Raw genomic sequence first — 14,762 nt, 5'->3', positions numbered from 1 at the left:
TGATCTCTGTAGGCTTTAAACTATTGTGATTGTTTTTAGGGGCGGGGGGTAGTGGTAGGAGATGGGAGAAGAGAAGATTTGCTTAGTTCTTCAAGAATTTATATTTTGTATTCAGTGAAAGAAAATTAGAGTTAATTCCAATGCTGGCTTGAATATAACTTTGCTTCAGCAGGCAGGAAGTCTAAGAGCTGGAGACTTGGTCAGAGAGAACAAGATGGGATTGGGAGCGTCTTTACTTGTATCGCTAATTACATTGACAAGGTTAATCCTGGGAGTGAAGTAAGAAATAAGTTTGCAATTTCCACAGTCTTAGAGCTCCAGGACTATATCTGTGGAATGGGAATGTAGTTAAGAATGTGAGCTGGTCCAAAGAATGTAGGGGCATGGGGCAGACCCTACTCTGAACTCCTGTGTCTTTGCAATCTACTGAAGTTCAGAAGGTAAAGGAGAAAAGACAGGTAAATGTTTGTCGGATCTCCTCTATCCTCTCATCTAATACAGCAATCCTTCATGTCCAACCTTTCCACACACCCCATAAATTATATTACTATTCATCCACAACACAGTAGGTTCTGGTTTTCCAATGAAAGGAAATTTTTGGGGTCAGTAATTTGTATTTATTTTATTTTATTATTAATTAAATTTTTTTCCTACATCATTGTAGTCCCCATAATTCTCTCACCACTGTATCACCTGTGAACCATCACCATATTCCCTTGTGTTGATCCCTCCCCTGTTTTGGACCCTCTCTTGCTCCCTTTGTTGCTGTATGCCTCAGTTCGATAGTCAGCTTGCTGGTTTTGACTTTTTCTTGACCTTTTGTTTGGTTTCTCTATATTCCACATAGAAGTGAGACCATCTTGTATTTATCTTTTTCTTTCTGATTAATTTTAGCTAGCCTAATCCCTTCCAGCTCCATCCACATTGCTGCATATGACATGAGTTGTCTTTTTTGATTGCTGAGTAATATTCCATTGTATAAATATACCACAGCTTTTTGATCCATTTGTCTATTTTGGGGCATTTACGTTAGTAACAGTAATTTTTAAAATAATCTCATCCATTGGTATCTATGGAGACTGGTTCCAGGACCCATTCCCAATATCAAAATCTCCAGATGCTCAAATTTCTTATAAAAAATTGCCCAGTATTTGCAGATAACCTACACACATTCACCCATATACTTTAAATTATCATTAGATTACTTATAAGACCTATGCAATGTCAATACTATATAAATATATATTATTATAGCTGTACAGGAACTAAGAGACATGAAATCCAATTCTCTTATTTATTAGATAAGGAAAATGAGTATCTTAATGATTATCTAAAGTTATTGTTAGAAGTGGTAGACCAAAGAACAAAACTCCAGACTCTCAAATTAGTCACCCTTCTCTGAAAGCAACTGCTTCTAGAACAGATGGAAGAGATCAAATAAAGGACACAACTATTGAACAAACAGTTCAGAAATAATCCAATTATTAGTGATAATCAACTATTGATAATTATTAGGAATAGACACACATTGAAAAGAAGGAATAAAGCAGACTATTTATATATACTAATATGGGAAAATCTCCAGACATTACTGAATGGAAAAAACAGATGTCAAACAGTCCATTTATGTGAACAAAAGTAAATAGTGTATATTTTCTATAAACAATAATAATGCTTTAGAAGGTTCTAGAAGAGCCTCTGGAAGATTGCCCATATCTGTATTGTTTGAATTCTTAATGAGAATCTTTGTGCACAGACTATTTGAGAATTAATTTAATAGAGTAGAACTCTGTTTTCTGTTGTGCTCTATGTTTGTATCACTATGCATCATGCTTGGAGGGACTCAACTAGTTAATCCCAGGGGAATGCCTAGATTAATCCCAAAGATTTAGGATGATAGTCTGGCACAGAGAAAGGGAGGAGAGAGTGTATATGAGTTTTAGTTTTATATTCCCCAAAACTATGTATTGCCTTTCCCATGTTGATCGCCATTGCACACTTTTACTTCAGGTTAGACCAAACTCCTTGAGTAGGATGATGATGATTGAATATGCACTGCTGCTAATAATAAATGGCAGTAACTATGCTCTTTTGAATACTATCTCTACCAGATACTCTTCTAGGCATCTTCATGCATTATCATTCTTGTTTCATCTTCCTAACCATTCTGTGGTAAATATTATTACCTCTGTGTTAGAGCTGAGAAACAGGCTTGAAGACATCAGTGAACTGACTGAAGCTAAATGGTTTGTGGGTGGAGGAGCCTGAATCTGATCGAAAGCATTTTTACTCCAGAGCCTGTGCTGTGGCTCAGGTAACAGCATTCCTGTGCCTGGGAGAACATGGACTATCCGTTTCTGTAGAAGGAGTTCATTCAGGGTGGAAAATTGCATCTGTCTAAACTGGACTATGCATGCCTGGGGAGAGACTGGCTCTCTCATCTGTCCAGTGCTTTCCAGTGCTTCCTCCTTGAGCTCCATTAGCTTTTCACCTCAGATTTCAATTACCTCTGGGGCACTAAATCAAGAACATGGTTTTATCAGGTATGTTCAGTGAGGGGGGAAAATATTCTCCTGTGGAGAATAAAAACCCACCAATTATCATGTACAGCTTCATAGCAATTCCCCAACTCCCAAACTCTCTTACTTAAAACAACAGTAAAAAAACAAAGCAAAACAAACAAAAAAACAAACCCCAAACAACCAACAAAGAGAAGAAACATCTTTTAAAAGCAGAAGTACTGACTTCTCAGGAACTTGTGATTCATTTCTTTTCTCCTCTTTTAATATTGACTTTGGGTATGTCAGTTTTGTTCTTGAAAGATATGAAAAGCATAAATGGTAAATTTTGAAATGATTTTTATATTACATGTAGAGAAAGGTGCTTTTGGGGAAGCTGGCTGCTACAGAATGAATAGTTTTCTCCTTGTTCCCTATTTATAGCTGAACCTCATTGTTTCTCTAGTCATAATCAAAGCATCTCTGATTTATCTTTGAAAGTTTGAGGTAGATCACCAGAATCTTTGGTTAAATATATGTACATATGCATATGTATGTTTATATATACTGTGCATGTATATTTGTGTGTACATATATACACCTATAATACAGTGTATGTGTATCTGTACCTTTTGTTGAGGCACTATCAAATTCTCCTTTCATTCCCAGGTATCATCAGCTTTCTGCCTAGAACACTACATTCGCTTTTTTGACTCCTGCAGAATCCTGCTTAGAGAAAGCACCTACAGTTTCAAAGTTGTGTTACTATTCTCATTTACTTAGGGAATATTTTCCTTTTGAAAGACCTGCCTGCTCCTTTTTTGTTCCACGTGCATAATGAGTATGGGCATAAAAATAAAAACTGGGATGTGTCCTTTTTATCCTTTGTCCTACAAACCAAGGGCTTGGTGGATTGCTGTATTTTTATACTTGTAAATATAGCAAATGGGCTCCTTCCTCTAATACCTGTTCTGTGCTGGGTCTGTTCCTGGGACCAGCTGTAGGGTGGTTAACAGAGGATGTGAGCCCTGCCCTTACTTATCCTACCATCCTGCAGGTCTCTCACTCTACTGATCTCCCCACTTAACCAGGAATACAGCACCCTTGGGTGGGCAAAGAGTTTTCACAAATGTATGGTACCATAAATATTTCTGAAAACAAGGCCAATTTACTGTAGCAGAAATATTTGTAGCAACATTTAAACAATTTATTTGGAATGTGTCAAATCAAATACTTTCTTTGGTAGAACATTTAAAATCTTAGCCTTCTTAATTTACTCTGCCATTAAATGTGGTAGACTCAACATGGAGGCAGTTTCAAGAATCTGAGCTGGGTTGAGAGAAGTATTTTAGCTAATTACTGGTAGGAATTAGGGCCTCAAGGATCCTGTACCCAATTCTCTAAGGTCTCAGGAAAGGAAAAAAGAAGTCTTTGTTGGTCCACAGCTGATACTGAATATCACCCATTAAGTTATGAACCAAAGAACTGAAACATCCCCAAGTCCACCCTCTTCCACCCAAGCAAAAAAAAAAAAAAAAAAAAAAAAAAAGAATATTGATTCTTGAAATTTCTGTTAAAAAATGGAATCCTTTCAGTTAGGTTGTGCTTACTCTTAGAAAAAAGACCAAACAATCTAGGAGGGCCAGCCTAACACTTGTAGTTGGCCTTAATCTTCAGTAGGATTCCTCGAGAATGGGCCAACAGCACAGTTTGCTAAGGGGACAAGGCAGCAGATGAGTAGCAGAGCTTCAAAGGGGAAGGGGTGGAGGGGAAGAGAGATGATGGTTTGGACCTGGGGAGCCAGCACCTTCTATGGGAGCCCTCTCTAAGCACAGATGCTTTCTGGAGACATGTTGAAACTTAATTTTGCAGAAAGCCTTCTCTTGTTTGTCTCTAAAAGCACAGAATAAAACTTTCCTTAAGAATTTTAACAAGTGTTCCTGCCTGTGTCCTAGGCTTTTACAAGATAGGGATGTTTTGGTCATCTCTTGTCCTTGTCTAGGCTGAGGTAAGAGAAGTACCCACAGGAAACATTGGCACCTCCAGCACTTTCTACACAAAGCACCTGTGGTGACAATGCCGGTGAGTGGTTCAGAAGTTCTGCTTTGTAATTCATCTTTCTGTGCAACCTCTGGGAGTCCAGTGAACCATCCAAACCTTCTTTCTGTCTGTGTTTGGTAAGCACAACCCTAAAAGTTTCAGAAATTCCTTGTTTTAACTGTAGAGGTACAATAGTCATTAGCAGAGGCAAGAATTTTTTCCTCAGGAATATATGTTTATGAAAATGTAATGAAGTTTTTATTTATAACTGGCATTATTTATACCAGCTTAATAAATTTGCCCTGTCAAAAACATACAAGTCAGAGAACTAACATATTAAAGACAGACAAATTGCTCACCCCATTATTCTTGGGTCAAATGACAGCTCATTTAATTTTGTCCAAACATCTCTTTAACCATTTGTGTGTGTGTGTGTGTGACAAATTTGTGAGTCTGATTATGGTTGGTTGCCTATTTTCCCCAAAACAATTGGCTTTGAACAGTATTAGTAATAGGCCTCTATCTATCAAAAACAATTGCTATGACTTTATGTATATGCAATAAAGTCCTTGTAATTGATTACATGATTACTTTCTGCAGTTGAATAAATGAAATTTTAATAGTTTTAGAGGAATCCAGTTGGAAAGAAGTTAAAACACATTGACTTCCTCCTGTTTAGGATTATTATAGTAGTTTAAATGTATTTTTCATTACTGAATTTTTTCTTCCTAGCGTGTAGTAATGATTGGAGAATTAAGTGACACTGAAAGTTCTGGAAGTGAGTAAAAACAGACTAAAGCTGCAAACAGACTAAAGCAGCAGGAGAATAAAGTAAGAGAAGAGTAATTTAGGTTAGTCTCTGGGTAGACATTACTTTAGGAAGCCCTTCTTGAGAAAGGGGCAGACTGTCCCTGTGGAGGGGATACCGCTGTACTCACACCATCTGAAATTGCACCGTTCCTCTGAGCAGAGTGGTTTCAATTAAGTAAAATGGGAGGTTAAAAAAATAAGCAAAGATAATTAAGCAACATTTTTTTCTTTTATATGACAATGTTCCACAAAAATCTCAATTGATTTTACTAATTTAAAAGTCACAAAACAATTAGCTTTGTTTTCTCATCTCTCTCTTCCAGAGTGTGGGTGCATCTTAATTTTTCCTAATTATATTTCCAAAGTGTTGACTATTTCAAATACACAATTAGTATTATAATTACCACAACTGTGGATAAAAAATGTCATCTCTTGTTCATTTTTTCACACTGTTACATGTGAATTGAGGATTGGGATGCGTAGGGAGGGAGGATAAAGTTAGATCTGTAAACTAGAGAAGCCTGCCTCACAGAGAAGGCTCTCGACTCCAAACTAAATGTCAGAGTCCTTGGCTGGCTGTCTAATTGAGAAGAGGACTAGTATACCAGGAGCTCAATCCCAAATAACTTTTCAAATGGGAATTCTTACAGCACTTTTGAAAGATATGTAGTTAAGTTTCCTAGGTCTTTTATAGGTCTATTATAGTCTTAACCTCTAACCCCTGAGCTTTATTCAAATCTTCCCTGTAGCAATGCAGATAGGTGGAGGGTGGTGGGAGCAGATGAAGAAGACTTTCTGAATAGGGCTCTCTAAAATAAGTAAGAGATATGAGAGGTTGCAGGTTGGGAACCAGGATATTACGGACTGACACAGATGGGAATGGGGTACAGTTCTGGTGAGGGTGTCAGGAATATGAGTACAAGATGATGATCAAGATGGGCACAAGGGAAGCAGGAGAGAGGGTTCCTGGGTGAATAGCTGAGACAGACGGTCTACAGAGGGCGTGTCTAAAAGGGCCAGGGTTGAGATCCCTACAGCTAAAAACCCAGACAGGACCACCTTCGTTGTTCCTTCTGGGAAAAAGGGAATCTGCCTCTGGATTTCTCCATCCTCTCCCCTTCTTGCTCCCTTTTAACCTTTGCACGGTTTACCCCCAAATTTAAATTTCTTATTTGCACTTATATTTTTCCTTGCTCCAGACCTTTGTTCTCTTGGTTTTCTCAAGGTAGGAAGCTGTCTCTACCCTCCAACTTCCTTATTAGTTCAACTCCCATTCCTCAGATTTGCTCAGAGGAAATGTCCACCGTGAGCCTCTGTCCTACCTTCCCATCTTGACATGGGTGCCATTTCTGCTTTCTTTCTTTTTACTGAACCTACTTCCTGGAAAGTTCATATTACAGTGTGTTGGCTCACTTACTTCTCTGTCTCCACCTCTAGACGTGAGAAAAGGGACATGGTTGAATATTTCCCTGGGTCACTTAGTGACCAAAGAAGAAATAGAAGCCCCGAGAATCCCTTAACTGGTTAGTCAAAACTGTTGCTTTTCTGTTGCCTGTATTTTTATTTAGCACCGGGCCACTTTGTAAAGGTAAATTCACACAAAACAGGATTTTACGTTCACTGAGTTAACTGACAGAATTTGCTTGAAAGGAGTATATATTTTTGCTACTTAATGACATTTGTCATTATATGTGTTTTAGGAGCATCTTTGATCTACCTCATGAGTCAATATGGGTAAGATGAATCAAAACAATATCATGTATTTGGAATGGTTAATAGTACTAATATTAAGGACAGTAAGGATGTCTCAAAATATCACACATAAAGTGTGCATATTAATGTTAAATATTTTGAATGAACAAATGGAGCGAAGTGCATAAAATATGTATAAGGAATGATTACAGTGTAAACCTTGAAACCACCACTCAAGTAAAAATGAAAATTTGGCAGCAGCCAGTCCTTCGTGGGGCCCTGCTCAATCATGCTCCTTCCTCACCAATGAGAAATAGCCACGAGCCTCATTTCTAGGGCATTCACTTCCTTGCTTTGCTTTATAGCTTTATCACGAGTGTAGGCATCCTTAAATGATATAGTTTAATTTAATTCAAGTATAGCTTGAACTTTGTATAAATGAAATCCTACTACACACATTTATTGCTTTTGTTCAACATTAAATTTGTAACATGCATATTGTTGCATGCAGCCCTTGTTTGCTACTTTCCATTGATGTATATAGTATTTCATTGTATAATACACCACAATTTACTTTATTGCTATTGTATCTCTTTTTTCTAGTTCACAAATTTCTGCCCTTGCCTTTCATATTGACTTTCTTCTATTTAGGGGATATATAATTTGCGGTTCTGTTTCTAATTTCTTAGTATAGATACTTGGCTCATTAAATGCAGTCTTTCTTTACTAACAAGTATTCAGGAGTACAAAATTTCTCTTTAAGGAGAACTTTAGCTAAATCTGACAAGTTTCAATATCCTTTGTTAAAAATATTTTATAATGTCCTATGTGATTACTTATTTGACATATGAATTATTTAGAAATGTATTTCTTAATTTACAAGCACATGGGGATTTTCTGATTTTTTTTTCCTTATTGACTTTTAGCTTAATTGTCTTGAGGTCAGAGAACATCCTCTATATGGTTCAATATTTAGAAATTAAGATTTGCTTTATGATACATTATCCTATTGATTTATCCATATGTTTCATGTACTTAAAAGCATGTGTATTCTGCAGGTGCCAGATGCAGTGATTTATGTAACCCTTTAGTACAACACACACATGCATAATATATGAAGTACATATAAGTATATATCTAATATAGATTTCTGTTTTATCCTTGTTCTAGCAATCTATCAAAGCAATGAGTGAAATCTCCCACAGATTGACAAAACAGCAAATTTCTTAGGGTAACCTGGGCTTGCTACTTTAGGTTCTCCTGTTTTCACAGTGTTCATCTGATACTTTCTCATGGGCCTCTTGGCTCTTTGGCATTTTTTCTTTTTCATTTTTTTTTTAAATCTCTTAACATATATTCGGTCAACTTTTTGAAGTATATCTGTATTATATTAAAATGTTATAGCTCTACTGCATAAATATATAATTTTGACATTTTGAATTTAAATTCTGCATGTTTTACATCCTTTGGGAGAAATGCATCTTTTTTGATTTTATCTTTGTTCCATCTTTTAGGTCAATGATTAAAACATGCTTTTCTTCTACTATCTTGTAGGCAGACCAGATGTGGCACTTTGCCATATCTATGTTCCTGAAAGCACTATATAGACACAATCTTCTCCTCACACACTGTTGGGCCTAGTGGTAGCTGGATCTTCATTAATATTTGGGGTCTTAACAGGTGATTAGGTTGACAGAAAACCAAGAAATAAAGTTAATACTCTTACCCATGACATATACGATACATTATTACCTAACTAGTTTTTTGGGGGTTTATTTAGTGAAATAAAATAGAGACATTAACTTAATAGAATAGAGCATAACATTTAAAAACACTAGAAAAAGTTATACAAGTTTGTGTCATCCTCCAGTGCTACCTTTAAAATCTTTTAATTTCTCCATCACAGATTTTTAATATTAAATTCCTGAAAACATGGCTTCTTTGTAATATTCTGGTATTACCTGCGTATAATATACTTGTGTTATTTTCATTAAGAACAACTTCTAATTTTCATTAAAAACAATAATTTCTTTTGTACCAGGTTAATCTCTCTAAACTAGGAATTAGTATCTGGAGTATAGGAGATACTTTCTGCTCTTGGATATAATATCTTTTTAACCACTCTTTTACCCATAGTTCCTATGGGTAAAAAAACATAGTTCCTATGTTTTTCCCATTCTTTTGATTACTGGCCAACTCAACTGTTTTCGTTCCACCTACAGCTTGGAAAGGCATTTTTCTGAAGCTGCACAATTGAAAATGCCAATTTATATAAACTTTGGAGTGTGGCCATGTTGATAACTTCAGTCACGAATTCAATCCAGAAGTGTGTGATACATCAGTAGTAAATTTTAAGTTCTTTGATTTGTCTAGTCTCTTGTCCTCTCAAAGTATGTTCTCATCTTGCAAAAGCCAGCCTTTGTTTTTTCCTTGAGGTTGCAAAGACTTTTGCCTCTAGTGAACACGGGAGCCTGCTTTTGTCTCCTACTCAAGCAAGTCACTACTGATCAGGACAGTAACCCCGGGTGGCACAGGGATCTGGTCAAATGCAATTACTCTGCATTAAATGATGATGTGGCTGCGACCTATCTCTTAAAAGCAAGGGAAAATATTGGGCTCCCTGGTGTTTCCACTTACAGTTGTTCATGCCTCACTCTCCACTCAGAATGCTTCTGTCACTGCCTGCTGTGTTATCCTGATGCTCATGTTTCCGCAAAAGGGAGATGGAGCAGCTCTGGCACGGCTGGTTCACAGTGAGTGTCCCACATCTCCTTCCTGTGCTGGGAGGGGTGAGTGTCAGAGACAAGGCCCAATTGTCCTTCAGTGAGTCATCTCTATACAACCCTGCTCACTGGTTTTGGATCTGGCTAATCTTTCCCCAGTGTTCTCCTCACCCCTAATTTGTGGATCAGAGCCTAAATCCAACAGACATGAAGGCAACAGAACCGCAGAGTCTCTGTCTGCAGGGTACAAATTAGCAGTGGATCTTGTGCTAATGAGGTGGGGAGGAGAAAATGCTTAGAATCAACACAATAGCATTTGGCTCCAAACCTGCCCTGAACTTCTTTCTCTTTGTGTTCATGTAGATGTTGTTTGTCAGGTAAATAGCCACACATAGCACAATGGGCTGAGAAAGCCTATTCTTGGATTCCAAGCTCCCTTTAATGCTCCTTCTGTAGGTGGTCTCCTGTGCAGCTGTCATCACCCTGGGGACTTTGGTGAACCTGGCCAGCACGGCACAGACCACCTCCATCCAAAGGGACTGGATTGTCAGCCTCATAGGTGAAAAGCAAATGCCAGCTCTTTGGTGAGTGGTGCCACTTTGGGCATCCTGAGTCCTTTGATTGACTGTAAGTAGGCTTAGTGAGTCTATGAGTCAATCAGGGCCCCAAGGGAGGTATTTGTAGTTGAGTCCAGCTCAAATCAGTTACAGCTCTTACAAGCTACAAGTTATTTAACTTCTCTATATTTACTTCCCTTATCTGTAGAATAGGAGAAACAATGACACTACCTCTCAACTCCCAACCCCAGCTCCATTTGGGGAAGAATTCTGTGAGATAAAGGATTTGTGAAGCACTGAGCACACTCTACCTGTACATAGGAACCATGTGAGAAATAGATGAAATTATTCCTAAGGAGATATAGACTGTACTTTGAAGAGAAAAAACGCTCAACATACATACAGAAGGCAATTTTGTTTTTTTTAAAAAAAAAGGAATTAAGAGTTTCAACATTCTGGCCCATGATAAGCTTCCACTTCCCCCACAAAAAAAAGTTCATCCCCCAAAGTTATCATTTTCAGTGATAATGAAAGATAGAATTATTGTTTTCAGTAATGAAACAAAATGAAGAATCTGGCATCTTCTGTTTTTTCTTCCATTTGTAAAATTTGGATCATTCATATGGTGATAGACTCAAATTGTGAACTTAATACTGCACTTCTTATCCTACCCTATATTTGTGCGATTGGTACTCCCTGATAGAAAATTTTCATGAGCATTGATAGCCAAGATAAAGGAAGCTATTACGGAGGAGTCTATTAAAATATACTCCTTACAAAGAGTAGAAGCCCCTTATAATCATGTTTTCTTTCAAACAACACTTATTTGGATGTACTGTGGCTTAAATTACATCACCCAAAATAAAGCAGGGATGTGGGTAAAAGCTGGGTGACATGGTTTTGAAAGTATCCTGTGTTTCTGGGTAAAAGAAAAGCTTCAAAGTTTCTGTAATTAATTTCAAAGAAATTGAAAATAAAATACATTTATTTTATTTTCATTATAAAAATATAATGCTTGTGGTTCATTATATTTTTTCAAATGATCTTATAAATATAGTTTTCAAGATGGTGGAATAGTTAAAAGAATGCTTTGGCATTATTTTGCCTGGGTATGAGTCCCAGCCCCACCATTTATCTTCTTTGTGACCTTGAGCAAGTTACTTCACCTTTTTATACATCAGTTTTTAAATTTGTAAAGTGGAGATACAATTGGCTTTAAAGTTGTGAGGGTGAGTGAGATGCACATGTGTAGAAGACTTTGAACTAGTATCTGGCACAATATATATATTCAACTAATTCTGTCCTTTATTCTTCCTTTGTTACCTCTTTCCCCTGTCAACAAGTTAGTCATAATAATAGTATTAATATTATTATTGTTGTTAAGATAATGGGGTGTGACAAGAGTGCTGAGACACAAGTTAGAATAATTAGTAACCTAGACTAGTAACCTAATCTTTCTGCTTCTCAGCTTACTCATGTGTTAATTGTTCAAGTTCCAACAACTGTTCTTGAAGGTCTTCTCTAGGTTGAAAAATCCTGTGATTAACCTACAGTTAGACTGAAAGGACTCTTTTCTGGCTAGCAAATCTAGCAAGGGCACGAATGCACTATGTTGCATTCACCAGGAGGAAGGACTCATCCACTGAGACACTATGTTTCCTTCTTCTCACAGGAATGAATGCAGCAGCAGTACAGCAAGTTAATTCAACAATTATTTGGATGTAGTGTGGCTTAAATTACACCACCCAAAATAAAGCAGAGATGTGGATCAGATCTATGTATTTGCCCCCCTGTCTGTGGGCCAGGTGATAACATGGGCATGTCATGTGATTGGCTGTGGTTTCATTCTTGGATGGAACTTGGTTTCACTTCTGTAGAGTTTCTATTTCTGTGGAGCGTTTATCAACTAGTTCCCCAAATGGCTGTAAAACCCCAGCAACAAACAGGGTGGGGTCACTTCTTACAAAGATAACAGGAGGCTGTGAACACTCAAGGTAATGCACACTCAGAGCAGCTCTTGTTTTGTTTTTGATCCATGATGTCAGTGTTTCATTTCTTCTTTTCAGAGATTGTGTCCTGTCATAATCTCCACCTTCAATCTTCAAATATGCCTTCAAATATGCTATTGGTCATATAGTTCATATACCTGCTTTTATTGGCAGGGACAGGTGGGGACTGCCATGTACAGTTACACATGTGCACTGCATAACTTCAGTGGTTTCATTCAAAGAGACCCCAATGTGAGTAACACCCCCATGGGAATTTTCCTTATAGTCTATACAATCTATTTCATGGTCCTGGGGAGATGATTCCTTCCTATCTCACTCATAAACATCTTTCCTAAAGATGCTAGCTAAGCTAGACAGTTGTGTTAGGAAGTATAGGGTGCTCTTTATTCAAAGCATTATGATGGATTGGCCATCCTTGCTATCAGCCATGCTTTTTTTTTTTTTAAGATTTATTTTATTTATTTATGCTCACAAGAACTGTGGTCTAGGGGCCTCCCTGGTGGTGCAAAGGGTTAAGACACAATCTATGAAGCTATCTGCAGACACTGCAGCGCGATCCCTGGCCAGGGAGGTGACCCACATGGCACAGCTGACCTCTCCTGTATCCCCCACTGCTCCCCTCAGCAGTGTATTTCAGTCAATCTGCCTGTTATGCTCCCCACTCTGTCTCTGGTGAATCCTCTCACCCCACACACATCTGGCCTGTACCATGGTTCTTGTATGCATAAATAAATAAATCTTTAAAAAATAAAAAGAACTGGGGTCTAGGCCAGAAGTGCAGGGACATGAGAGAATTCACCAGAGACAGAATGGGGAGCAGAACAGGCAGATCTACTGAAATACACTGCTGAGGGGAGCAGTAGGTGAGACAGGAGGGGTCTGGTGTACTGTGTGGATAAGCTCCCTGACTGGGGATCGAACTCATGCAGCAGTGTTTGGTGATAGCTTGAAAGTGCTGAGACTTAACTCTTGCACCACCAGGGAGGCCCCAGCAATGCTTTTAAAACAAGAAATTCCGTAACACTAAGGTGAGGATGGGAGGAAGGACGACCTAACTTTATATGTCCTCATTCTCCCAAGATAAGAACCATCTCTGACTATTGACAGTGTTGCCCATCTGCTTGGCACAATACAGCCCAAGCATTGCTTCTAACCTCTATTTCTCTTTCTAGATTTCTTATAATTAATTCTCTTCTCTCAAGTTGTTTTGCAGTTGCAGCTCACCAAATCTCATTGCATGAATAAAATATATGTATTTATAGAGCTAGATAAATAGATATTTATATTTGGGTGGTGGATGGCTGGCTGGAGAGAGAGAGAGAACAAGCACTAAATTCTTTCCGTCTGTCACTTATTAGTTGTGTGACCATGATGGCTAATTTATTCAGACTCGTTATGTCAGAACTGATCTCAGGAGATGTTCTGACAACTAAATAAGATAATCCTTGATACATCGGAAAACTTAAGTCATTGTTAGCTTTTTATTTATTTTTTTCTTTTTTAGGGATCTGCTCTGACAATTTTTTTTTCTATAACCAAGATGTTCACCCTTCCCACAGTTTTTGGCTTAGAATAGATCTGATCCACCTAACCTTTACTTATTCCTTCACAGCCCTATTTGGCAACTTTAGTCCTTTTCACATCTTGTCTTAATTTGTGCTAAATAACTCTCACAAATTGTTATATATTTTAAAAATCTGTTTGCAATCATTGTTCTTTCTTGAAAAACTCAAAGGAGTGAGTATTTCTCACTTTCTTTTCATGAACAATTGTTTCTTTAAAAAAGCCAGCCAAAGGACATATCCATCATTATGTCCATTTACAACATCTTAAGCCTGTGAACTTCCGTCTTTCACCCTACCCTATATCCTTTCTCTCACGTTAATGCCCACCTTCCTGATTTCACTAGGTGTCTCAGTCTGGGTTTTCTCAAGAGACAAGGAATCAGGGCAATAAATTATCTATTTGGAAGGTGCTTCTAGCAAGCAAATGAGAGGTGGAGGAGAGATAAAAGCAAGTAGAATGTGTGTAAATGTGTGGGTTACCATGATGGGGCTCAGTGCCACTGAGCCTTACCGGATATGTAGGACATACTTCAGAATTGTCCCACCAAGAGCCCAGGAAACTGGAGTGTTTCTTTAACAAGTCTTATCATTCGTTAGCTGATTTTTATTTTTACAGATTTATTTATTTATTTATTTATACAAGCACTGGGTACAGTCAGAAACACGGGAGGGTGAGAGAATTCACCAGAGCGAGAGCAGGGAGCAGAACAGGCAGAAGGACTGAAGTACACTGCTGAGGGGAGCAGCGGGTGGCAGGAGAGGTCTACGTGCCATATGGGACCCTCACCCGGCAGCCAGGGATCGAACCAGCTCTGCAAAGGCTGCGGGCAGCTTCACAGCCCAGCACTCAACCGCTGCGCCACCAGGG

At 38.1% G+C, this 14,762-nt stretch overlaps 1 long non-coding RNA gene across 2 annotated transcripts; it reads left to right on the top strand.

Annotated features, from left to right (window-relative positions):
• The first annotated feature begins 6,456 nt into the window (after nucleotides 1-6,456).
• On the top strand, nucleotides 6,457-12,015 carry LOC129145323 (uncharacterized). 2 transcript variants are annotated; one of them, XR_008550766.1, is made up of 4 exons: nucleotides 6,457-6,871; nucleotides 9,706-9,793; nucleotides 10,220-10,347; nucleotides 11,993-12,015. It is a non-coding gene; the product is annotated as an uncharacterized LOC129145323 (long non-coding RNA). The 2 variants fall into 2 exon arrangements; XR_008550765.1 differs by lacking the exon at nucleotides 11,993-12,015 and having other exon boundaries at nucleotides 10,220-10,848.
• The last annotated feature ends 2,747 nt before the right edge of the window (nucleotides 12,016-14,762 follow it).

The sequence above is a fragment of the Talpa occidentalis genome, unplaced genomic scaffold, assembly GCF_014898055.3.
Source record: "Talpa occidentalis isolate TD23 unplaced genomic scaffold, MPIMG_talOcc4v2.1, whole genome shotgun sequence".
Classification (NCBI taxonomy): domain Eukaryota; kingdom Metazoa; phylum Chordata; class Mammalia; order Eulipotyphla; family Talpidae; genus Talpa; species Talpa occidentalis.
This window is presented reverse-complemented; position numbering and strand designations above follow the sequence as displayed.